This window comes from Delphinus delphis, chromosome 6, assembly GCF_949987515.2.
Source record: "Delphinus delphis chromosome 6, mDelDel1.2, whole genome shotgun sequence".
In the NCBI taxonomy this organism is placed as follows: Eukaryota; Metazoa; Chordata; class Mammalia; order Artiodactyla; family Delphinidae; genus Delphinus; species Delphinus delphis.
In genome coordinates, this window is record NC_082688.1 from 85,698,799 (window position 1) to 85,723,879 (window position 25,081).

General features: G+C 38.1%; 1 protein-coding gene across 4 annotated transcripts in view; it reads left to right on the plus strand.

The window, feature by feature from the left end:
* The first annotated feature begins 966 nt into the window (after nt 1–966).
* The window catches only part of AOPEP (aminopeptidase O (putative)), a 374,694-nt gene continuing 350,579 nt past the window's right edge, over nt 967–25,081 (plus strand). For all 4 annotated transcript variants that reach the window (XM_060014998.1, XM_060015000.1, XM_060014999.1 and 1 more), the window contains exon 1: nt 967–1,054. The gene's annotated coding sequence lies outside the window, so the exon portion shown is untranslated. The remainder of the gene's footprint in view (nt 1,055–25,081) is intronic.

Sequence of the window (25,081 nt, forward strand, 5' to 3'; positions counted from 1 at the left end):
TTATACACAGCAGGCAGGGTGATCTTATAAAACCAGATCCTGTCACTTGCATGTTTAAAACTCTTCACTGGCTTCCCATTATAGTTAAAATAAAATCCATGCCTCCTGCAAAGAAACTTTGCGAGATCAGAACTCTCCTTGCCTTGTTAATCTCATCTTCTATTCTTCCCCTAGCCTATTTTCTCACTTTCTCAAGGGCACCACTACATTCAGTCCCCTCCCCATAGCTTTCCATCATTCTCTTGGTTGTTCTTGCTCCAGATCTTCATAGAGCTGGCTTCTTCCCTTCTCAGCTTAATGAGCCTCTTCATAGGGCACTTCTCTGACATCCTCCTTTAGTTTTTGAGTAACTCACATGATTTTTTTTGGTTTTTAAGTGAAAATAAAAGTTATGTTTACACTATACTGTAGTCTATTAAGTGTGCAATAGCATTAAGTAAAAAAAAAACTTACCTTAATTAAAAATACTTTATTGCTAAAAAATGCTATTATCTGACAATGGCAGGGTTGCCCAGTGGCATAAAGTGAAGGGCAATAAAATGAGATGCGCCTAAAATATCTTTGGTGAATTATTCAATGTTTGCTTTCTCCATGAGGAAGCATTGTGTCTGTTTTGTCATCGCTGTATCCCAGATTCTGTAACAGTGCTTGCCTGGAACACAATAGGACTTAAATAAACAGTGCTGGAACGAACGAGTATACAAACAAGAGTTATATACGGAAGAGGAAGAGCAAAATAAAGAATAAAAAGTCCATGTCTGTATTTCAATAACATTTTTTTTATTAAGTCCCTATAAGATTTTGCAACTAGGAGTAGGAGGGTAAGACGGCAACCCTACAAAATCCAAAACAAGCCTTTTTCACGCCTTCCCAAGCCCCAGGCAGCTCCGCGCCTGCGCAGACCTCCACTGCCCACCCCCTGCACTCAAGGGGCGGGGCCAGGCGGACGGCGGCTCGGGCGCGCGAGGATGACGTCACTCGGCGCGTGCCCGGGTAGCCCGTGGTAACACCTAGTCTGCGGAAGTGGAGACGAGCGGGCAGGCGGCTGACACAGGTAACCTGAGCGCTCCCTGTTGGGTCCCTGCCTTCCTCTCCAGCGGCACCTGGATGGCGGCGGGGTCAGCAGCGTCCCGTTTTGAAGGCAGCCAGGAGCCCACCCCTACCCTCATCTTTCTTGATCACCTGGGTTCCCATTCCCTCTCAGTCCTTCCAGGCTTCTGAAGCTGAACCAGTTCTGGGGACTGGGCTGAGCCTGCCACTTCTTTCCGCCTCCACCCTGGGTGGTGATGGGCTCTGACGCTCCTCTCCCCGGTGGCACAGACATTTCCCAGACTGCAGTTGCCGCCTCCTTCCTCTGTTGCCTCCAAGGCCCACCTAACCCGCCTCTCTCCGCTCCTAGCCCCACAGGGCTCATCTCCAATCTTGTTTAAGGAGACAGAACAGTTTCCGATTCTGTTCATTTCCACTTGCAGTGACACCCGGCCACCTTCCCTCCTCCCCGAGGATCCTTACTGAGAGCACCAAGTTTTGAGTTATTGTGTCCCTAAAGAGCATTCGTTCACTGTCAGTCTGGAGTTTTGCTCATTAAGGCATGTTTGTTGGGTAAGGGGGTGGCGCAGTAATGTGAAAATATATTGCTATAATAAATGATCCACATGGCATCCAGTCAACCGTCGAGATAGATGAAACAGTTACAGCATTTCATTAAAATGCTCCTGTCCTGTATTTCTTTTTTGTTTTCAAGCAATGATTACAATTATCCTCGCAAAAGTAGCCGTCAAAATAAATAAGCAACAGTACCCAACTAGGAATGTTTAGACCGCCAAAAAATGATAGGATTCGTATTGTTGATAAAGGAATGCGGGTTATTACAAAACCAACCAGAAAAGATATGGGTGGGGAAACAGGATTCCGACGTTTTTGTCTCATTTGATGATTTGGTTTTGTATTTTCTTGTACTTTCATATGCTCCATTTTTGAATAGGGCATATGGTACTGTACTTACTGTAATTCTGAGAAGCCTACGAATGACTTGCTAATTGGTAAGATTAGGCTCTTACATTTGGGGGACAAAGTAGAAAAAGGTTAGGGAATAATAGTAGTCGCTGTTTGTTGACCATCTGCTATATCCCAGGGACTGTGTTCAGCACTTTGCATGTGTTTTTTCCTTAGCTCACACAAGAACCTTGTGAGTTAGGAATTAGTATCCTCAACTTACAGGGAAGGAAACTTTGGTTCAGGTATGTGAAATTAACTTGCCAAAAATTCATGGTAACTATACTGGTGGAGACAAGCTTGAAGTTCAGTTCTATGTATGAGTTGAAAGCCTGTACTTTTTTTTTTTTTATAACTCACTATGAGTGATCAGATTCTAGGCTTTTTACAATAATGACACAATTCTGAGTTTATTCACTCATCTATCCAAATGATTTGACACTTTCTAATATCTTTAGTATTAAGTTCTTATATACCTAGAATCAAAACACGTGGAAACCTTAATTTATTTATGATCCCCCACACACACCACACACACACACACACACACACCACACACATACCATATTTCATTAAGAATGAGATAATTGGCAAATAAGATTGCTCAGTAACTTTCTGTTTAGAGCTCTCAGGGAATGAGTAATTTTGGACAGTTGAAAGTTTTACCCCTTTAGAAATGAAAATCATATTGACAGTTTTGGATGGAAAAAATTTAAATGCACTAAATAATTCTTTGCCTTCTAAAACAGTAAGTATACTGAACATATTTTAACTTTCCCTTATGTCTCAGAGCAGTCATTATGAATCTCATTTATTGTTGTGTTGTGATTTGGTGATTTCCTCAGGACATTTGTTATATTTGGCCCCCAAACTGCTTTGCATTTTGAGTTTTCCTAGACTTTATGTAGTGTACTCCTTAATATCACCAAGAGATTGTAAACCATAGCAATTAAAATTAAGGACCGGGAAAGCACACTTGCAGGATTCCAGTCCTTACTCTGCCACTTACTAGTAGGACAGTGAGCCCAGACAACGTGGTTGACCCCTCTACACCTCAGTTTCCTCATTTGTAAAATGGGAATAATAAGGATACTTGTTGTCTGAGGTTGCTGTGAGGGATGTGAGTTAGTAGTATATGTAAAGAGGTTATAACAAACCACGCATATTCTAAGAGCCATGTAAGTGTTTCTAATATTATTATTAGTCTGGTTTTGGCTTTTTGTTCTTTGAATATTATATTCTAGTTCTTTGAAAAATTTTTTTCTAATTTATTTTTATTTTTTTAATTGACGTATAGTTGATTTACAATGTTCTGTTATTTTCAAGTGTACAGCAAGGTGATTCAGTTATACATACATATATATATTCTTTTCCATTATAGATTATTACAAAACATTGAATATAGTTCCCTGTGCTACACAGTAGGTCCTTGTTGTTAATCTATTTTATATGTAGTAGTATGTATCTGTTAATCCCAAACTCCTAATTTATCCCTCCTGCCTCTTTCAACTTTGGTAACCATAAGTTTGTTTTCTGTGTCTATGAGTCTATTTCTGTTTTGTAAATAAGTTTGTTTGTATCCTTTTTTTAGATTCCACATATAAGTGATATCATATGGTATTTGTCTTTCTCTGTCTGACCTACTTCACTTAGTATGGTAATCTCTAGGTCCATCCATATTGCCATCCATATTGCTGCACATGGCATGATTTCATTCTTTTTATGACTGAGTAATATTCCATTGTACATATATACCACATCTTCTTTATCCATTCATCTGTTGATGGACCTTTAGTTTGCTTCCATACCTTGGCTATTGTAAATAGTGCTGCTGTGAACATTGGGGTGCATATATCTTTTTCAATTAGAGTTTTTGTCTTTTCTGAATATATGCCCAGGAGTGGGATTGCAGGATCATATGGTAATTCTAATTTTAGTTTTTTAGGGAACCTCCATACCGTTCTCTATAGTGGCTGCACCAGTTTATATTCCTACCAACAGGGTAGGAGGGTTCCTTTTTCTCCACACCCTCTCCAGCATTTATTATTTGTAGACAATTTAATGATGGCCATTCTGACTGGTGTGAGGTGATACCTCACTGTAGTTTTGATTTGCATTTCTCTATGAAAATTGTTATTCTTTGAATAGTATTTGATATGTGGTAATTACAAGAAAATTAAATTATACTAACTAGAATCCTGTATCCTAACCTGTATGTTAATTAATTAATTTCTTTCTAGTTTGCTGATCTCTGCTTTATTTTCTTACTTTTTAACATCCTTATTGGAATATAATTGCCTTCAATGGTGTGTTAGTTTCTGCTTTATAACAAAGTGAATCAGCTATACGCATACATATATCCCCATATCTTCTCCATCTTGCGTCTCCCTCCCACCCTCCCTATCCCACCCCTCTAGGTGGTCACAAAGCACTGAGCTGATCTCCCTGTGCTATACAGCTGCTTCCCACTAGCTATCTGTCTTACATTTGGTAGTGTATATATGTCCATGCCACTCTATCACTTCATCCCAGCTTACCCTTCCCCCTCCCTGTGTCCTCAAGTCCATTCTCTATGTCTGCATCTTTATTCCTGTCCTGCCTCTAGGTTCTTCAGAACCTTTTTTTTTTATTTTCTAGATTCGATATATATGTGTTAGCATACGGTATTTGTTCTTCTATTTCTGACTTACTTCACTCTGTATGACAGACTCTAGGTCCATCCACCTCACTACAAATAACTCAATTTCGTTTCTTTTTATGGCTGAGTAATATTCCATTGTATATATGTGCCACATCTTCTTTATCCATTCATCTGTCGATGGACACTTAGATTGCTTCCATGTCCTGGCTATTGTAAACAGTGCTGCAGTGAACATTGTGGTACATGACTCTTTTTGAATTATAGTTTTCTCAGGGTATACACCCAGTATGGGGATTGCTGGGTCATATGGTAGTTCTGTTTTTACTTTTTAAGGAACCTCCATACTGTTCTCCATAGTGGCTGTATCAATTTACATTGCCATCAACATTGCAAGAGGGTTCGCTTTTCTCAACACCCTGTCCAGAATTTATGTTTGTAGATTTTTTGATGATGGCCATTCTGACTGCTGTGAGGTGATACCTCATTGTACTTTTGATTTGCATTTCTCTAATGATTAGTGATGTTGAGCATTCTTTCATGTGTTTGTTAGCTATCTGTATATCTTCTTTGGAGAAATATCTATTTAGGTCTTCTGCCCATTTTTGGATTGGGTTGTTTTTTTGATATTGAGCTTCATGAGTTGCTTGTAAATTTTGGAGATTAGTCCTTTGTCAGTTGCTTCATTTGCAAATATTTTCTCCCATTCTGAGGGTTGTCCTTTCGTCTTGTTTATGGTTTCTGTTGCTGTGCAAAAGCTTTTAAGTTTCATTAGGTCCCATGTGTTTATTTTTGTTTTGATTTCCATTTCTCTAGGAGGTGGGACAAAAAGGATCTTGCTGTGATTTATGTCATACAGTGTTCTGCCTATGTTTTCCTCTAAGAGTTTGATAGTGTCTGGCCTTACATTTAGGTCTTTAACCCATTTTGAGTTTATTTTTGTGTATGGTGTTAGGTAGTGTTCTAATTTTATTCTTTTACATGTAGCTGTCCAGTTTTCCCAGCATCACTTATTGAAGAGGCTGTCTTTTCTCCACTGTATATTCTTGCCTCCTTTATCAAAAATAAGGTGACCATATATGCATGGGTGTATCTGTGGGCTTTCCATCCTGTTCCATTGATCTATATTTCTGTTTTTGTGCCAGTACCATACTGTCATGATTACCGTAGCTTTGTAGTATAGTCCAAAGTTGGGGAGCCTGATTCCTCCAGTTTTGTTTTTCTTTCTCAAGATTGCTTTGGCTATTCGGGGTCTTTTGTGTTTCCATACAAATTGTGAAATTTTTTGTTCTAGTTCTGTGAAAAATTCCATTGGTAGTTTGATTGGGATTGCACTGAATCCGTAGATTGCTTTGGGTAGTATAGTCATTTTCACAATGTTGATTCTTCCAATCCAGGAACATGGTATGTCTCTCCATCTGTTGGTATCATCTTTAATTTCTTTCATCAGTGTCTTATAGTTTTCTGCATACAGGTCTTTTGTCTTCTTAGGCAGGTTTATTCCTAGGTATTTTATTCTTTTTGTTGCAGTGGTAAATGGGAGTGTTTCCTTAATTTCTCTTTCAGATTTTCCATCATTCGCATATAGGAATGCAAGAGATTTCTGTGCATTAATTTTGTATCCTGCTACTTTACCAAATTCATTGATTAGCTCTGGTAATTTTCTGGTAGTGTCTTTAGGATTCTCTGTGTATAGTATCATGTCATCTGCAAACAGTGACAGCTTTACTTCTTTTTTTCCAATTTGGATTCCTTTTATTTCTTCTTCTCTGATTGCTGTGGCTAAAACTTCCAAAACTATGTTGAATACTAGTGGTGACAGTGGGCAACCTTGTTTTGTTCCTGATCTTAGTGGAAATGGTTTCAGTTTTTCACCATTGAGAACGATGTTGGCTGTTTGTTTGTCCTATATGGCCCTTATTATGTTGAGGGTTACCCTCTATTAGGTATACCTAATACCTAATACCTAATACCTAATACCCTCCCTCTATTCCTACTTTATGGAGGGTTTTTATCATAAATGGGTGTTGAATTTTGTCCACAGCTTTTTCTGCATCTATTGAGATGGTCATATGGTTTTTCTCCTCCAGTTTGTTAATATGGTGTATCACATTGATTGATTTTCATATATTGAAGAATCCTTGCGTTCCTGGGATAAACCCCACTTGATCATGGTGTATGATCCTTTTAATGTGCTTTTGGATTCTGTTTGCTAGTATTTTATTGAGGATTTTTGAATCTATGTTCATCAGTGGTATTGGCCTGTAGTTTTCTTTCTTTGTGACATCTTTGCCTGGTTTTGGTATAGGGTGTTGGTGGCCTCGGAGAATGAGTTTGGGAGTGTTCCTCCCTGTGATATATTTTGGAAGAGTTTGAGAAGGATAGGTGTTAGCTCTTCTCTAAATGTTTGATAGAATGTGCCTGTGAAGCCATCTGGTCCTGGGCTTTTGTTTGTTGGAAGACTTTTAATCACAGTCTCAATTTCAGTGCTTGTGATTGGTCTGTTCGTATTTTCTATTTCCTCCTGGTTCAGTCTCAGGAGGTTGTGCTTTTCTAAGAATTTTTCCATTTTTGCAGGTTGTCAATTTTATTGGCATATAGTTGCTTGTAGTAATCTCTCATGATCCTTTGTATTTCTGCAGTGTCAGTTGTTATTTCTCCTTTTTCATTTCTAATTCTATTCATTTGAGTCTTCTCCCTGTTTTTCTTGATGAGTCTGGCTAATGGTTTATCAATTTTGTTTATCTTCTCAAAGAACCAGCTTTTAGTTTTATTGATTTTTGCTATCGTTTCCTTCATTTCTTTTTCATTTATTTCTGATCTGATCTTTATGATTTCTTTCCTTCTGCTAACTTTGGGGGTTTTTTGTTGTTCTTTCTCTAATTGCTTTAGCTGTAAGGTTAGGTTGTTTTTTTGAGGTGTTTCTTGTTTCTTGAGGTAGGGTTGTATTGCTACAAACTTCCCTCTTAGAACTGCTTTTGCTGCATCCCATAGGTTTTGGGTCATTGTGTTTTCATTGTCATTTGTTTCTAGGTATTTTTTGATTTCCTCTTTGATTTCTTCAGTGATCTCTTGCTTATTAAGTAGTGTATTGTTTAGCCTCCATGTATTTGTATTTTTTACAGATTTTTTCCTCTAATTGATATCTAGTCTTATGGTGTTGTGGTTGGAAAAGATACTTGATACGATTTCAGTTTTCTTAAGTTTATGAAGGCTTGAATTGCGGCCCAACATGATCTTTCCTGGAGAATGTTCCATGAGCACTTGAGAAGAAAGTGTATTCTGTTTTTGATGAATGGAATGTCCTGTAAATATCAATTAAGTCCTTCTTGTTTAATGTATCATTTAAAACTTGTGTCTCCTTATTTATTTTCATTTTGGATGGTTTGCCCATTGGTGAAAGTGGGGTGTTAAAGTCCCCTACTATTATTGTGTTACTGTCAATATCCCCTTTTATGGCTGTTAGCATTTGCCTTATGTATTGAGGTGCTCCTATGTTGGGTGCATGAATATTTATAATTTTTATATCTTCTTGGATTGATCCCTTGATCATTATGTAGTGTCCTTCTTTGTCTCTTGTAATAGTCTTTATATAAAGTCTATTTTGTCTGTTATGAAAATTGCTACTCCAGCTTTTTTTGACTTCCATTTGCATGGAATATCTTTTTCCATTCTCTCACTTTCTGTCCGTATGTGTCCCTAGGTCTGAAGTGGGTCTCTTGTAGACAGCAAATATACGGGTCTTGTTATTGTATCCATTCAGCCAGTCTGTGTCTTTTGGTTGGAGCGTTTAATCCATTTACATGTAAGGTACTTATAGATGTGTATGTTCCTATTACCATTTTCTTAATTGTTTTGGGTTTGTTATTGTAGGTCTTTTCTTTCTCTTGTGTTTCCTGCCTAGAGAAGTTCCTTCAGCATTTGTTGTAAAGCTGGTTTGGGGGTGCTGAATTCTCTTAGCTTTTGCCTGTCTGTAAATGTTTTAATTTCTCCTCAAATCTGAATGAGATCCTTGCTGGGTAGAGTAATCTTGGTTGTAGGTTTTTCCGTTTCATCACTTTAAGTATGTCCTGCCACTCCCTCTGGCTTGCAGAGTTTCTGCTGAAAGATCAGCTGTTAACCTTTTGGGGATTCCCTCGTATGTTAATAGCTGCTTTTCCCTCGCTGCTTTTAATATTTTTTCTTTGTATTTAATTTTTGATAGTTTGATTAATATGTATCTTGGAGTGATTCTCCTTGGGTTTATCATGTATGGGACTCTCTGTGCTTCCTGGACTTGATTAACTATTTCCTTTCCCATATTAGGGAAGTTTTCAACTATAATCTCTTCAAATATTTCCTCAGTCCCTTTCTTTTTCTCTTCTTCTTCTCGGACCCGTATAATTTGAATGTTGGTGCGTTTAATGTTGTCCTAGTGGTTTCTGAGACTGTCCTCAATTCTTTTCATTCTTTTTTCTTTATTCTGCTCTGCAGTAGTTATTTCCACTATTTTATCTTCCAGGTCACTTATCTATTCTTCTGCCTCAGTTACTCTGCTATTGATTCCTTCTAGAGAATTTTTAACTTCATTTATTGTGTTGTTCATGATTGTTTGTTTGCTCTTTAGTTCTTCAAGTTCCTTGTTAAACGTTTCTTGTATTTTTTCCATTCTATTTCCAGGATTTTGCATCATCTTTCCTATCTTTACTCTGAATTCTTTTTCAGGTATACTGCCTGTTTCCTCTTCATTTGTTTGGTCTGCAGGGATTTTACCTTGCTTCTTCACCTGCTGTGTTTCTCTGTCTTCTCATTTGGCCTAACTTACTGTGTTTGGGGTCTCCTTTTTGCAGGCTGCAGGTTTGTAGTTCCCGTTGTTTTTGCTGTCTGCCTCCAGTGGTAAGGTTGGTTCATTGGGTTGTGTAGGCTTCCTGGTGGAGGGGACCAGTGCCTGTGTTCTGGCGGATGAGGCTGGATCTTGTCTTTCTCGTGGGCAGGACTGTGTCCGGTGGTGTGTTTTGGGGTGTCTGTGACCTTATTATGATTTTAGGCAGCCTCTCTGCTAATGGGTGATGTTGTGTTCCTGTCTTGGTAGTTGTTTCACATAGGGTGTCCAGCACTGTAGCTTGCTGGTCATTGAGTGGAGCTGGGTCTTAGCGTTGAGATGGAGATCTCTGGGAGAGCTTTCGCCGTTTGATATTATGTGGAGCCAGGAGGTCTCTGGTGGACCAATGTCCTGAACTCGGCTCTCCCACCTCAGAGGCACAGGCCTGTCACCCGGCTGGAGCACCAGGCCCTGGGTAGTTCATGGTTTCTTAGGAAGTGTAGACAAACTGAAGTCTGGGGTTGCAGAAATCTCAAGCCCAGCTGGGGCTGGAAATTCTGCTTCCAAGCTCACTCGTGTTGTTAGCAGGTTTCAGTTTCATGTTGGCAGGTTTCAGTTTCTGGCTGGCTGTTGGCCAGAGGCTCAGTTCTTCTACCCGTATGTTAATTTATTAAATTCACTTTCATTGTGTCTTTGTAATGCAATATGCGTTTTTCTTAGAGTGTTTGCAGTAGAGCTTTCAAATATTTTCTTTTATTATATGTATTAAAATAATGGACTTTCAACGTCTGTTTGAATTTTGGGGGATAGTTCAGTGTTTTAAATTATGGTTTACCAATACATGGGAACCCTCTCTACGTCTGAATTGAATGTCAGTTGATTTACACAACCCTTTATGGTGCCCTGGGCAGTTATACTATTGCACTCATGTTATCTTGCTTCTTTGTGGATAAGTACTTCTTTATAAAACCACCATTATGCATTGGCCTCATATAACGTTATCTCCTCAGTATAGTTCTCTTTCCTTCTATCTCCCTCATGGAAGTAAAAAACAAATTGACTCTATCAACAAGGTGAAATAATGTTCCGTATGAAATTTGCAAGGTATATACCCATTTTCAGGTGTGTACTTTAATCCAAGACCAGCTAAGAGTTGATGTTGACTCCTTTGATGTCCCTAGTTAGGAACTTGAGAATAAATGATCTATCCTTTATTTTAATACTATTAAGGCTGATAATCATGTTAAATCTTCTTGTTGAAAATATAGGCTATAGTTTTAAAAGTTTTTCTAAGATGGTAAAATGTATTTACATAATATAAAATTGAGTATTTTTATGTGTACAGCTCATTGGCATTAAGCACATTCACAGTGTTATTTAATTATCACCACTGTCCATTTTCAGAATTTTTTTATCTTCCCATACAGAAACTCTGTACCCATTAAACAACAACAACTCATTCCCCTCACTCCCTGTACCATCCTGCCCCAGCCCCTGTTAACCTCTATTCTACTTTTTGTCTCTATGAATTTGCCTATTCTACGTTCCTCATGTGGGTGGAATCAGACACCATTTATCCTTTGTGTCTGGTTTAGTTCAATTGGCATGTTTGCAAGGTTCACCCAAGTTGTAGCATGTATCGGACTTTCATTCCTTTTATGGCTGAATAGCATTCCATTGTATTATCTACCGTATGCTGTACTTCTGATGCATATTTAATTTTGCTTATTTAAAAACTTTTAAAATTTTCTGTTTTTTTAATTTATTTAAAAAAATTGATTTTAAAATAAAATTAAAAAAATAAATTTGATTTGAAGTCTTTAATCTGCTTTGATTTAATTTTGTTTATGATGTAAGATAGTGGTCCAGTTTCATTCTTTTGTATGTGGCTGTCCAATTTTCCCAACTCCATTTATTGAAGAGATTGTCCTCTCCTCATTGTATATTCTTGGCTCCTTTGTCATAAGTTAATTGACCATACATACTAAAAAAACCAAAAACAGTTCACCAATTTCTCCCACCGCCCACCTCTTGCCACTGGCAACCACCAATCTGTTCTCTGTATCTGTGAGCCTGGTTATTGATTGATTGATTGATTCCACATGTTAGAGAACATAATATGGTATTTATTTTTTTCTCTCTGCCTTATTTCACTTAGCACAATGCCCTTGTGGTTCATCCATGTTGTCACAAATGGCAGGACTTCATTCTTTTTTATGTCTGAATAATATTCTGTTGTGCGTATATACCACACTTTATCTATTTGTTCATGGATGAACACTTAGGCTGTTTCCTTATCTTGGCTATTGTAAATAATGCTGCAGTGAACATGGGGTGCATATATCTTTTTGAGTTAGTGTTTTTGTTTTATTTGGATAAATACCCAGAAATGAAATAGCTGGATCATATGGTAGTTTTACTTTTAATTTTTGAGGAACCTCTCTACTGTTTTCCATAGTGGCTGCACCAATTTACATTCCCACCAACAGTATACAAGGGTTCCCTTTTCACTACATCCTGGCCAACACTTGTTATTTTTAGTCTTTTTGAAAATAAGCATTCTAACAGGTGTGAGGTGATATCTCATTGTGGTTTTGATTTGCATTTCCCTGATAATTAGTGATGTCGAGCACCTTTTCATATACCTGTTGGCCGTGTGTAACGTCTTTTTTAGATAAATGGGTATTCAGGTACTTTGCCCATTTTTAAATTGGATTTTATTGTTGTTGTTATTGAGTTGTATGAATTCTTTATATATTTTGGATATCAGCCCTTTATCAGATATATGATTTGCAATTATTTTCTCCCATTCAGTAGGTTGCCTTTTTATTTTGTTGATGGTTTCCTTCACTCTGCAGAAACTTTAGTTTGTTGTAGCCCCACTTTATTTTTGCTTTTGTTGCTTTTGCTTTTGGTATCAGACGCAAAAACTCATCGCAAAGACTGATATCAAGGAGCTTACAACCTATATTTTCTTCTAGGAGTTTTATGGTTTCAGATCTTACATTCAAGTCTTTAATCTGTTTTGAGTTGATTTTGTATGTGATGTAAGATAGTGGTCCAGTTTCATTCTTTTGTATGTGACTGTCCAACTTTCCCAACACCATTTATTGAAGAGATTGTCCTTTCCTCATTGTATATTCTTGGCTCCTTTGTCATAAGTTAATTGACCATACATGCATAGGTTTATTCCTAGGTTAACTATTCTGTTCAGTTAATTATGTGTCTTGTTTTGTGTGTATATGTGTGTGTGTGTGTGTGTGTGTGTGTGTGTGAATTATGCCTGTTTATACTTCTCATTTCATGTGGTATGAACTTAACACTCATACCAGATTTGATTTGAGTCAGATTTGATTTGAGTCAGATTTGATTTGACTGTGAGTGCCTAGAGGATCAGGATTGGAGATATCAACTGAAATAACATTGTTATTGAACTGTGAACAAAATACCTGGTAACAGTGTTAAACTGGAGCTTGAGCATACATTATAGTGTTGTTTTTCTTCTCACCTAATATTTAGTCAAAAAATAAGAAGGAAAATAATAATAATGATAACTTTACCCAATATTTCTATAGCATTTACAGTATGCTAGGCATTGTTCCAAGCACTTTACCTATGAAGTAGGTAATATCATTGTTCTGTTTTACAGGTGAAGAAACTGAGGCACAGAGAAATTAAATGAATTTTTAAGATTACGAGGCTGGTAGGTGGTGACATTGGGAGTTTACCCAGTCTGTGTGGCTCTATTGGCTCTAGCTCAACTGGCTCTAGTTGATTTATCCTAAATTTTGAGTTGACCAACCATTAGGTCATTATCAACTTTACAATGTAAATTGTTTTGTCTAACACACTCTTTCTCTACCCTCTTCTTCTATATGATCTTCAAAACAGGACATTACTTCTGAGCTTAGTAGACAACAGAAGAGCAACTGAACCCAAACGGTCAAAAGAGTAACAGGTGCTTCTCATTTGAGTGGGGTGACAGCATTTTAATGGGATTCAGACTGCATTTTCACAGCTTAGTTTGTATTATCTCCTTGTCTTTGAAAAGTAGATCCTAAAACTTTTTATGATCTCATATTGCATATATATTGTGTTGGTGTTTGACTTTAGATATTGTACAATTCCTACACTACTGTTTTGTGGGTAGAGAAAGCTTTCTGTTCATAATGTTGTTATTGACTGTCACAGTGGTTTATAGTGCACTCATTTTATATCTAACTCATTCTATGTTGCTTGATTCCTGAAGAAATTATTTTGAAATAGCATTTTTCTATATATATAGTCAGCTTCATTACACTTTTTTCTTGGCTTTTTCTTTTGCTTACATTTTATTTCTTTGACACTTGTAATCGAAGGTTTAGTTTTTTGAAACTGATGGTAATCAGGATATGCTGGCTATATTTTGGCAGCAAAGGGGACATATCAGCCTGTTTCTTTTGGCACCAATAATATCTTGCATATGTAGCAAGTATGGTGCATATTTGGAGGTAGGAACTCTCAGAGTATTGTCTGGTAGAAATAGAATTATAGAATGAATGTTAAGGGTTCAAAGGTCCTTAGATATATCTCTTTTACCCTTCATTCAGCATTTGGGAATCTGAAGCTTGAGATGAAATGATTTGCCTGTATTTATACAGTATTAGAATCCATTTTTTTAAAAAAAGAGTACCAGTGTTCTGTGTTCTTTTGAATCATACCTCATTGTATTTGTGTAGCATTCTTACTGGTAAGAAGGGACTTCCAAGTTTTTTACCTGTATACCCTTAATTATGATTCTTCTTAGAATAATATGTCTGGGTGAGAAATAATGACCTGAATTAGACAGGTTGCAGAGAGAATGAATATGATGGATCCAAGAGATACTTAGATTAAATTGATAGGACTTTGCAATTGTTTATGTGTAGGTGAGAGTAAGAAATCTAGGATGATCCTTAGGATTCTACTGTGGGTAACTGGGTAGATGGTGATGTCATTCACTAGGAAAACTTAGAAGAAATCAGGGCCGGATGTATGATTTGAAGTGACTAGAGCATGGATTGCACAAACAAGTGAGAAAGATTGAAGCTAGAACTACAGGACACACAGACATCTAAGAGGTGGGAGAAGGAAAGGCCAAAGAGGTATGTATGGAGGAGAGAATGGTGTTGCAAGCACCAAAAGAGGAGAAAATTTTAAGGAGGGCACGGTAATTTGTGTTAATGCTCCAAAATTAAGGGCTGAAAGAACCCACCGAAGTTGATAACTAGGAAGTCATTTGCCTCCACTGTGGAGTCTTGGTGGCATAGTAGGGATGTGAGCAGGGAGATGGAGTAATGACAACAGAGTAAAGGCAGTTCTTTTAAGGAATTTTGCTATGATGAGAGAGATGTGGAAGGAAAGGTTTTTGTTCATTCGTTCATTTGTACTTTTTTTCTCCTAAAAATAAAAGGGCTGGAAAAGAGGAAGAAGTTGAGGTAGATGATTTAGGGGGTTGGATAATTGATGAAGCAGGGTCCAGGAGGAGACCAGCAAGTGATGATATCCAGAGCGTAGGCCATGATCAGAGTTTGCTGGGACAGGAGGGACATTTCTTCCATTCTCCTAGGGAGAAAGGTGGGGATAGATGTAAAAAATTCTCCCATAGGATGGGGAAGGAATATGTGGAAGTTCTTGTCTAGTGGTAGCAAAATGCCTTTTGTGAAGCAGCTAAAGTTGCTGACATTGAGTGTTTGATTTGGGGGAGAGTGGGGAATTGAGGGGACAGGTAGTGTTTAGAATAGTCACTGAGGGAAAAAGATAGGAGTCAAGGGGTGACTAGCAAGAGACAAGAAGAGTTGCCTGCCTGATTATGCTGAGGGTTTTGCTGAGGTTGGAATCTGTGAATATGTACTGTCAGCTATTTTTGTGATTACGTGATATTTATTTGTTTGTTTTGCTTTTGTTGAGCTCTGTACACCAAGTTTAGAAGTAGAAAATTGGAATGATTCAATTGGTTGAGAGTTATGTTTTATAGAACAGGTGTGTCAGAAGGATGAAAGGGCAAGAGAATTTAGGTTAAAATGTCCTAAGAGTGATTGAAGAAATAGACCACATTATCTAAAGAGGACCATAGAGCAGGTATTCTCAACTTTAGAAACATTTATAATTTTCTGTTGTAGGGGCTGTCCTATGCATTGTAGGGTGTTTAACATCCCTGGCCTCTACCTACTAGACGCCAGTAACAGCCCCCTCCAGTTGTAACAATCAAAAATGTCTCCAGACATTGTCAACTGCCCTCTGAGGGGCAAAATCACTTCTGATTGGAACCACTGCCTTAGAGTCAGAAGAAGCAGATCGATTGGACATAAGAGGAAGGGTGAGGGACTGGGGTCTCAATGCAGTAAGTAAAAGAGTTGGCAAGTAAGCCAGAGAAAGAGTGGGGAGAATAAGAGGTCGTGTTCTGAGATTAGATTATGGAAATTACATATTTTATTTTATTTTATTTTGAAAATTACATATTTTAGATGTAGATCTATTCCAAGTAATAAAAATGTCAAGAATGGACCATTGGTTTGCTGAGTGGAGTGAAGATGAAGGTTGTTGGCACTGAGTAGGTAATTTTGGGAGAGAGAGAAAGTAGCCAGAGCAAGTTGGAAAAGCAGTCATGGGCCATCCTAAGAGATTCTGAAATAAGACAAGAACTAAGACTTTCTGGATGTTTGTTTTCTTACTCTATCCAGTAAGTGTTAGTCAACTCTTTTTCTAACACTGTCAATTCCCTGAACTTGTACTTCCCTCCTGCAGTGTTTTAAAAAGTCATGGAATTCATCCAGTTTGGTTTTCTTGCAGTGTTTTTTTAGGTGAGTAGTTGTTTTTTGTTTCTTTTTCAATATTTCCTGATCTGATTTTGTGATCCTTTACCTCTAAATATTCTGCTTTTCAAAAGGCCCTGGTTCTGTGCTATGTGACCTAATTTCAGAACATTTCTTTTGTGTTTGGGCATCTCAGTCATTGGCTGAAGTAATGTCAACTTATCATTAACTCTTACAACCTCTTAGAAGTATTCTTTTCCCTTGCCTTCTCCCACCTGCTCTTTATTGTTTCATATTTATTTGGAACATATAATTATGTTTGTACAATTTTAATTGACAGGTAATTACAATGGACTCAGTAAGCAGGACATAAACTACTAGTAGAATACGCCTATAAATATGCTTTATTCTATGTTTGATTAATCCAGACTTCAGTGGAAGTTGTTTTTTTGCCTTATCTTAATGAACTTACCCTGCATTATTCATCAAGAATGGGTACTAACTTGTACCTCTTTTACAAAGAGTTAAAAATTATATATATTATCAACAGATACAAGCTGACCTAGTTTTTGTTATTATATCACAAGTATTGTCATTGCAAGCTAGGAAATAAGTAGGTGACATTAAAAGCCTTGACCTTTTGATTGGAACATTTAGTCCATTTGCATTTAAAGTAATTTTATTTTTATTTATTTATTTTATTGAAGTATAGTTAATTTACAATGTTGTGTTAGTTTCAAGTGTACAGCAAAGTGATTCTTTTTTATGACTAATATTCCACTATATCTATCTATATCTATATCTATCTATCTATCTATACCACATCTTTATCCATTCATCTGTTGATGGACATTTAGGTTGCTTCCATGTCTTGGCTATTGTAAATAGTGCTGCTATGAACAATACATATTGGGGTGCATGTATCGTTTCAAATTAGAGTTTTCTTTGGATATATGTCCTGGAGTGGGATTGCAGGATCATATGGTAATTCTATTTTTAGTTTTTTAAGGAACCTCCATACTGTTTTCCATAGTGGTTACACCAATTTACATTCCCACCAACAGTGTAGGAGGATTCCTTTTTCTCTACACCCTCTCTGGACTTTTTATTGATGGCCATCTGACTGGTGTTTTTCAGTTTAATTAAGTCCCATTTGTTTATTTTTATTTCCATTACTCTAGGAGATGGTTCCCCCAAAATATTGCTGCAACGTGTGTCAAAGAGTGTTCTGCCTATGTTTTCCTCTAGGAGTTTTATAGTATCCAGTCTTACATTTCGGTCTTTAATCCATTTTGAGTTTATTTTTATGTATGGTATTAAAGAATGTTCTGATTTCATTCTTTTTCATGTTGCTGTCCAGTTTTCCCAGCATCACTTATTGAAGAGACTGTCTTTTTTCCCTTGTATATTCTTGCCTCCTAATAATTGACCATAGATTAATTGACCATAAGTGTGTGGGTTTCTTTCTGGGCTTTCTGTCTTGTTCCATTGATCTATATGTCTGTTTTTTTGTGCCAGTACCATTCTGCTTTGATTACTGTAGCTTTGTAGCATAGTCTGAAGTCAGGGAGTCTGATTCCTCCAGCTCCGTGCTTTTTTCTCAAGATTGTTTTGGCTATTTGGGGTCTTTTGTGTTCCCATACAAATTAAAAAATTTTTTGTTCCAGTTCTGTGAAAAATGCCATTGGTAATTTGATAGGGATTGCAGTGAGTCTGTAGATTGCCTTGGATAGTATGGTCATTTTAACAATATTGATTCTTCCAATCCAAGAACACGGTATACCTTTCTATCTGTTTGTGTCTCTTCAGTTTCTTTCATCAGTGTCTTATAGTTTTCAGAGTATAGGTCTTTTGCCTTATTAGGTAGGTTATTCCTAAGTATTTTATTCTTTTTGTTGCAGTCATAGATGGGATTGTTTCCTTAATTTCTCTTTCTAATATTTTCTTGTTAGTGTATAGAAATGCAACAGATTTCTGTATATTAGTTTTGTATCCTGCAACTTCACTGAATTCATTGATGAGCTAGCTGTAGTAGTTTTCTGGTGGCATCCTTAGGATTCTCTATTAATAGTATCATGTCATCTGAAAACAGTGACAGTTTTACTTCTTCTTTTCCAGTTTGGATTACTTTTATTTCTTTTTCTTTTCTGACTGCTGTGGCTAGGACTTGCAATACTATGTTGTTTGTTTGTTTATTTATTTATTTAGCTGCGCCACATGGCATGTGGGATCTTAGTTCCCTGACCGGGGATTGAACCCACGTCCGCTGCATTGGAAGTGTGGAGTCTTAACCACTAGATCGCCTGGGAAGTCCCCCAAAACTATGTTGAATAAAAGTTGCAGGAGTGGACATCCTTGTCTTGTTCCTGATCTTAGAGGAAATGCTTTCAGCTTTTCACTGTTGAGTATGATGTTAGCTGTGGGTTTGTCCTATATGGCCTTTATTATGTTGAGGTTTGTTCCCTCTGTGCCCACTTTCTGAAGAGGTTTTATCATAAATGGACGTTGAATTTTATCAAAAGCCTTTTCTGCATCTATTGAGATGATCACATGGTTTTTATTCTTCAATTTGTTAATGTGGTATATCATGTTGATTGATTTGCAGATATTGAAAAATCCTTGCATCCCTGGGATAAGTCCCAGTTGATCATGGTATATGATCCTTTTAATTTATTTATTGTTGGAGTCAGTTTGTCAGTATCTTGTTGAGGACCTTTGCCTCTGTGTTCAAAAGTAATTATTGATAGGTATGTGCTTATTGGCATTTTGTTAATTGTTTTCTCCTTGCTTTTGTAGTTTTGTTGTTGTTCCTTTCTTCTTTTGCTCTCTTCCCTTGTGATTTTATATCTATTTTTAAGATTATGTTTGGATCCTTTTTTTTTTAACTTTTATTTATTTATTTATTTATTGGCTGTGTCGGGTCTTAGTTGCAGCACGTGGGATCTTCGTTGAGGCATGCGGGGTCTTTTGTGGCAGTGCGCAGGCTCTTCGTTGTGGCACGTTAGCTTCTCTCTAGTTGTGGCGTGCAGGCTTCAGAATGTGTAGGCTCAGTAGTTGCGGCACGTGGGCTCTCTAGTTGTGGCATGTGTGCTCTAGAGCATGCAGGTCAGTAGTTGTGGTGCATGGGCTTAGCTGCCCTGCGGCATGTGGGATCTTAGTTCCCCAACCAGGGATTGAACCCACGTCCCCTGCACTGGAAGGCAGATTCTTAACCACTGGACCGCCAGGGAAATCCCATGTTTGGATTCTTTTCTCTTTTTTGTGTGTGTATATATCAGAGGTTTTTGATTTGTGGTTACCTTGAGGTTCATATATAACAACCTATATATATGTGATTAAGTTGATGATCTCTTAAGTTCAGATGCATTTTAACCACCCTACATTTTTACTCACACCACCCCCCAAGTGTTTTTGATGTCTCTTTTTTTTTTTTTTTTTTTGCGGTACACGGGCCTCTCACTGCTGTGGCCTCTCCCGTCGCGGAGCACAGGCTCCGGACGCGCAGCCTCAGCGGCCATGGCTCACGGGCCCAGCCGCTCCGCGGCATGTGGGATCTTCCCGGACCGGGGCACGAACCTGCGTCCCCTGCATCGGCAGGCGGACTCTCAACCACTGCGCCACCAGGGCAGCCCTGATGTCATATTTTTATATCTTTTTGTTTTGTGTATTCCCTAACTACTTATTTTGGATACAGGTGATTTTACTACTTTTGTCTTTTAACCTTTTCTACTTGTGTTATATGTGGTTGATCTACTACCTTTGCTGTATGTTTCCCTTTACTCATGAGATTTTTTCCTTTCATAATTTTCATATTTCTAGTTGTGGCCTTTTCTTTTCCATTTAGAGAAGACCCTTTAACTTTTCTTGTAAAGGTGGTTTAGGGGTGCTGAACTCTTTCAGCTTTTACTTATCTGTAAAACTCTATCTCTCCTTCAAATCTGAATGATAACCTTGCTGGGTAGAGTATTCTTCGTTGTAGGTTTTTTCCCTTTTGTCACTTTGAATATACCTTGCCACTCTCTTCTGGCTTCCAAAGTTTCTTCTGAAAAGTCAGCTGATAACCTTATAGGAGTTCCCTTGTACATAACTTGTTACTTTTTTATTGCTGCTTTTAAGATTCTCTCTCTATGTTTAATTTTTGCCATTGTATATATAATGTGTCTTGCTGTGGACCTCTTTGGGTTCATCTTGTTTAAGACTCTCTTGTCTATTTCCTTCCCCAAGTTAGGGGAATTTTCAGCTATTACTTCTTCAAATAAGTTCTCTGCCCCTTTCTCTCTCTCTTCTTCTGGGACCCCTATAATATGAATGTTAGTATGCTTGATGTTTTCCTGGAGGTCTCTTAAACTGTCCTTCTTTTTAAAAATTCTTTTTTCTGTTCAGCATGGCTTATTTTTACTACTCGTCTTCTAGATTGCTGATCCATTCCTCTGTATCATCTAATATACTGTTGATTGCTTCTAATGTATTTTTTCCTTCAGTTGTTGTATTCTTCAGCTTTGTTTGGTTCTTCCTTATATCCTCTAACTCTGTTGAAATTCTCACTGTGTTCATTCTTCTCCCAAGTTCATTGAGCATCTTTATGATCATTACCTTGAACTCATTTTGAGTAGATTGTTTATCTCCACTTTGTTTAGTTCTTTTTCTGAGGTTATGTCTTGTTTCTTTACTTGGAACATATTCCTCTGCCTTCTTATTTTGCCAATTCTCTTGTTTATGTCTGTGTATTAGGCAGTTCAGTTACGTCTCCTGATCTTGGAGAAGTGGCCTTAATGTAGGAGACATCCTGTGGTATCCAGCAGTGCACTCCCCTCTGGTCATCAGAATTATATGCTCTAGAGGTGTCCCTATGTGGGCTGTGTGTGCCCTTCTGTTGTGGTGAGGCAGACTGCTGTGGGCATGCTGGTAGGCAGGGCTGCCTCCTGTGGTGGCTGCAGGTCTGCTGGAGGGTGGGGTAGGCTTCTGGTGTGGTTGGCTGCTCAGAGGTGGGGGGTGGTGTGGGTCTGCTGCTGGCCTGCTGGAGAGCAGGACCAGGTCCTCAGGTGGCTATATGCAGGGCAGGGGAATGTAATACAAATTATTTTTCATGGAAGCCAATCTATTTGATGTAGTATAAAAAATCAGCTTCTGTCAAGGAATATCCTATAATAGCTAAATCCTCTACTGGTGATTAACAATATTTTTTATAAATTTATTTATTTTTATTTATTTATTTTTGGCTGTGTTGGGTCTTTGTTGCTGTGGGAGGGCTTTCTCTAGTTACGGTGAGCAGGGGCTACTCTTCATTGTGGTGCGCGGGCTTCTCATTGCGGTGGCTTCTCTTGTTGTGGAGCATAGGCTTCAGTAGTTGCAGCATGCGGGCTCAGTAGTTGTGGTTCACAGGCTGTAGAGCACAGGCTCAGTAGTTGTAGTGCACGGGCTTAATTGCTCCGTGGCATGTGGGATCCTCCCGGACCGGGGCACGAACCTGCATCCCCTGCATCGGCAGGCGGACTCTCAACCACTGCGCCGCCAGGGAAGCGCATGACCAGTTTTTTATACCATATGGATCTGATTTGTTTTGGTGTTTAGGATCTAGCACCTCAAAGGAGAAATGGGTTGCTCTCTCCAAACCATGAAAATGGATGTTTATGCTAAATACGACAACATGCCAGAAAACAACATTTTGTCAAAGAAGTTGTGTGGTAAAAAGCAGCAGCATTACATCCATCAGTTGGTCTCCAGTAGCAGATGACATTAAATGATTTGTGTGCTCAGTTTGCACCCATATTCGGTAGTTGGACAAAACCTAAGACTCTTCAGTGGTCACACTAGAGCAAGTGGATGCCCAAGGATTTGGACTGTTTTTTATAACAAATTTTTTTGATTCAGAACATGGCTTAACATATTTTCTTGTTAAACAAGTGTTCTAGGTTTTGGAAATACCATGGTTATAGTGTATGTTGTATTTAATCATTTTCTTACAATGGTTTAAGGAAGTCATATATTTTTACCATACATAGTAAATTATTAATGTTATGCAGTATTTGCGACATTTAACTAGCTTATGGCCAACATTTTAAAAACATCCTTCCCTATTGGTGTAGTTCTGTATTTGTTCTCCAGGTTTACTTTTTTCTTAAGGATAGAAAAAAGAAAAATAAACTGTTTAGCCTTACCTGTTAAACTTCCTAATTAATTTTAACATGGTCCCCAAATTGTTAGTTATATGTTCAAATTGAAAAGATGATTGAGCTCCTGAAGATCCTCTAAAGATATTTAAGCTTTATCCAATGCGTTTTCTTACCTTGCTCCGACATGTTTTTCAATTTCTAAGAATTTATTGAAATATCTTTTCTTGGGAAGGATGAACTGAATATATACGCAATTCACCACTTAGAACCTGATGCTGGGAATATATTTTAAACCTTGATGAGATGAATTTGAAAGCTGTTTAGAGAGCATGGGGCACCCATTTGTGGTCTGTAAATTCTGGATCTATCTCTGAATGGAGAAATCTGTGTTATATATTTATTCCCACGAAGGACCAGTATGTAAATGTTGAGAGCTGAATGCTTCTATTTCTGGACAGTCTTTTGAGTTTATACTTGACCTAATTGTGCCTCCAGACGTGTACTCCTTGCTGAGTTCGTTTGTACAGCTGTAGTCCTGTGACAGTCATCAAATAAATCACTAACTGGAGGGAGCCTGCCTTGATTTCCAGCTAAAGGAAGTGTAGTTCCCTAAGACAGGAACAGATGGACCTCTTGACTTTCCAATAGCTTTCCTGCATAGGAAGTATAGTTTCAGGGTAGGAAGTGAGGCTGTAGGGTCAGACAGAGGCTAGGAATTGGGGGAGGGATAGGAAGGGTGTTTATCCCTGGAGCTGCCAAGAAAGGACAAGCTTATCACCCTTACAAGTTTTGAATGATGGGAACTTCCTGAAGATACTGAACAGCAAGGGTCCTACACAAGAAGCCCTGCAACCGGTGGTTAGAGTCTTTGCCAGTTGGAGTAGTTTTTTTTTTTAGCATCACTGATGCTAAAGCAAGCATCACTTGCTTCTCAAGTCTGGTCTCTGGACCAACAGCATCAGTAATCACCTGGAACTTGTAAATGCAAGTAGTAGTCTGTGTCTTAACAAGATCTTCAGATGATTTTAAATGTATGTCTAGTTTGAAAACCACTGGCCCAGGAAATTCAAAGTGGTTGAGAACCACTTTGCCAAATTGTGGTGGCAAAGTCACAGTGTTGAGAAAGAATGAGTGCAGACTTTATTGCATGCTGGAGCATCCTTTAATCATTGTGTAAGTATGGCATTCCTCTTACAGAGTATCCTGTGTTTCACACTGAGTGACAGAAGAGATATTGGTATCTTTACTATAAATATAGTAACAAATAACACTTGTCTTACAGGTAGAGAATACTTCCTGTTCATGGCTGCAGTTCACACTAGAATCTAAATTCTTCCAGACTGTAATAGAAGAGAACTTTTCACTTTGCCTTCTTTTCCATTTCAAATATTTATTCCTTGATTCTTTTTTTAATGTATACTTTATATATGCAATGACTTGTGAGAATCCTGTTTTTGTGTTTTTGTGATGGCAAGAGTTGGTTCAAGTAGCTAAGTGGTTCAGAAGCATTGAGGTACATAAGAATTCCCTGGCCATCTTATATAAAATGTGGGTTAGTGGCCCCATCCCTGGAGATTTTGATTTAATAGCTCTGACATAGTTTCTAGGAATCTTTTTAATTGAAGTATAGTTGATTTACAATGTTGTGTTAGTTTCTGGTGTATAGCACAGTTAGTTCATATATATATATATAATTTTTCATATTCTTTCCCATTATGGTTTATTACAGGACACTGAATATAGTTCCCTGTGCTATACAGTAGGACCTTGTTGTTTACCAATGCCAAACTCCTAATTTATCCCTCCCTCACCTCCTTTCCCCTTTGGCAGCCGTAAGTTTGTTTTCTGTGTCTGTGAGTCTTTTTCTGTTTCATAAATAAGTTCATTTGTGTCATATTTTAGAAGAATCTGTATTTTTAACAAACACCCTCCCCATTTGACTCTAGTGCGTGTGATCCTCAGACCACACTTTGAGACACGCTGTGGTAGATCTCTGAGAAGAGTTGCGATTTATCTGGTTATAAAACAAATGTTTTCATGAGTTTCTGAGGATATTTACAGATGTGAATCTGAATTGCTTGTAATGAAGCTACCTGAATGTGTAATGTTCAATGGAAATTGATGCTTGGGATGAAATTCTTTGAGAAATCATCAGTAGTCTTCCTAGGTTAAAATGCTCCCAAAGACCATTTTGACAGTATAATATAACACAAAACCAATCAGACTTAAAGGTTTTGTAGTTCTATAATTTATATTTTCTGAACAGTCTTTAGGAAGCCTATCTTTACAGTTATGGGGCTATATATCAAAACTTCACACAAAGAATAAATTAACTTGAGAAAATACTAGGAAAGTATATCTTTCCACAGTCTCCAAGCCATGTGCCAGAAGCCTAAAAGGCATCAAGAGTGTTAAGAAAATACGTCAGTGAGCCTATTGACCAGAACCCTAAGATCACTTTCAGGGGCAGGAGTAGTTTTATCTAAAATGAGTTATGGGGCTTCCCTGGTGGCGCAGTGGTTAAGAATCTGCCTGCCAATGCAGGGGACATGGGTTGGAGCCCTGCTCCGGGAAGATCCCACATGCTGTGGAGCAACTAAGCCCAGGCACCACAACTATTCATCCTGCGCTCTAGAGATTGTGAGCCACAATTACTGAGCCCATGTGCCACAACTACTGAAGCCCATGTGCCTAGAGCCCATGCTCTGCAACAAGAGAAGCCACCACAGTGAGAAGCCTGCACACCGCATTGAAGAGTAGC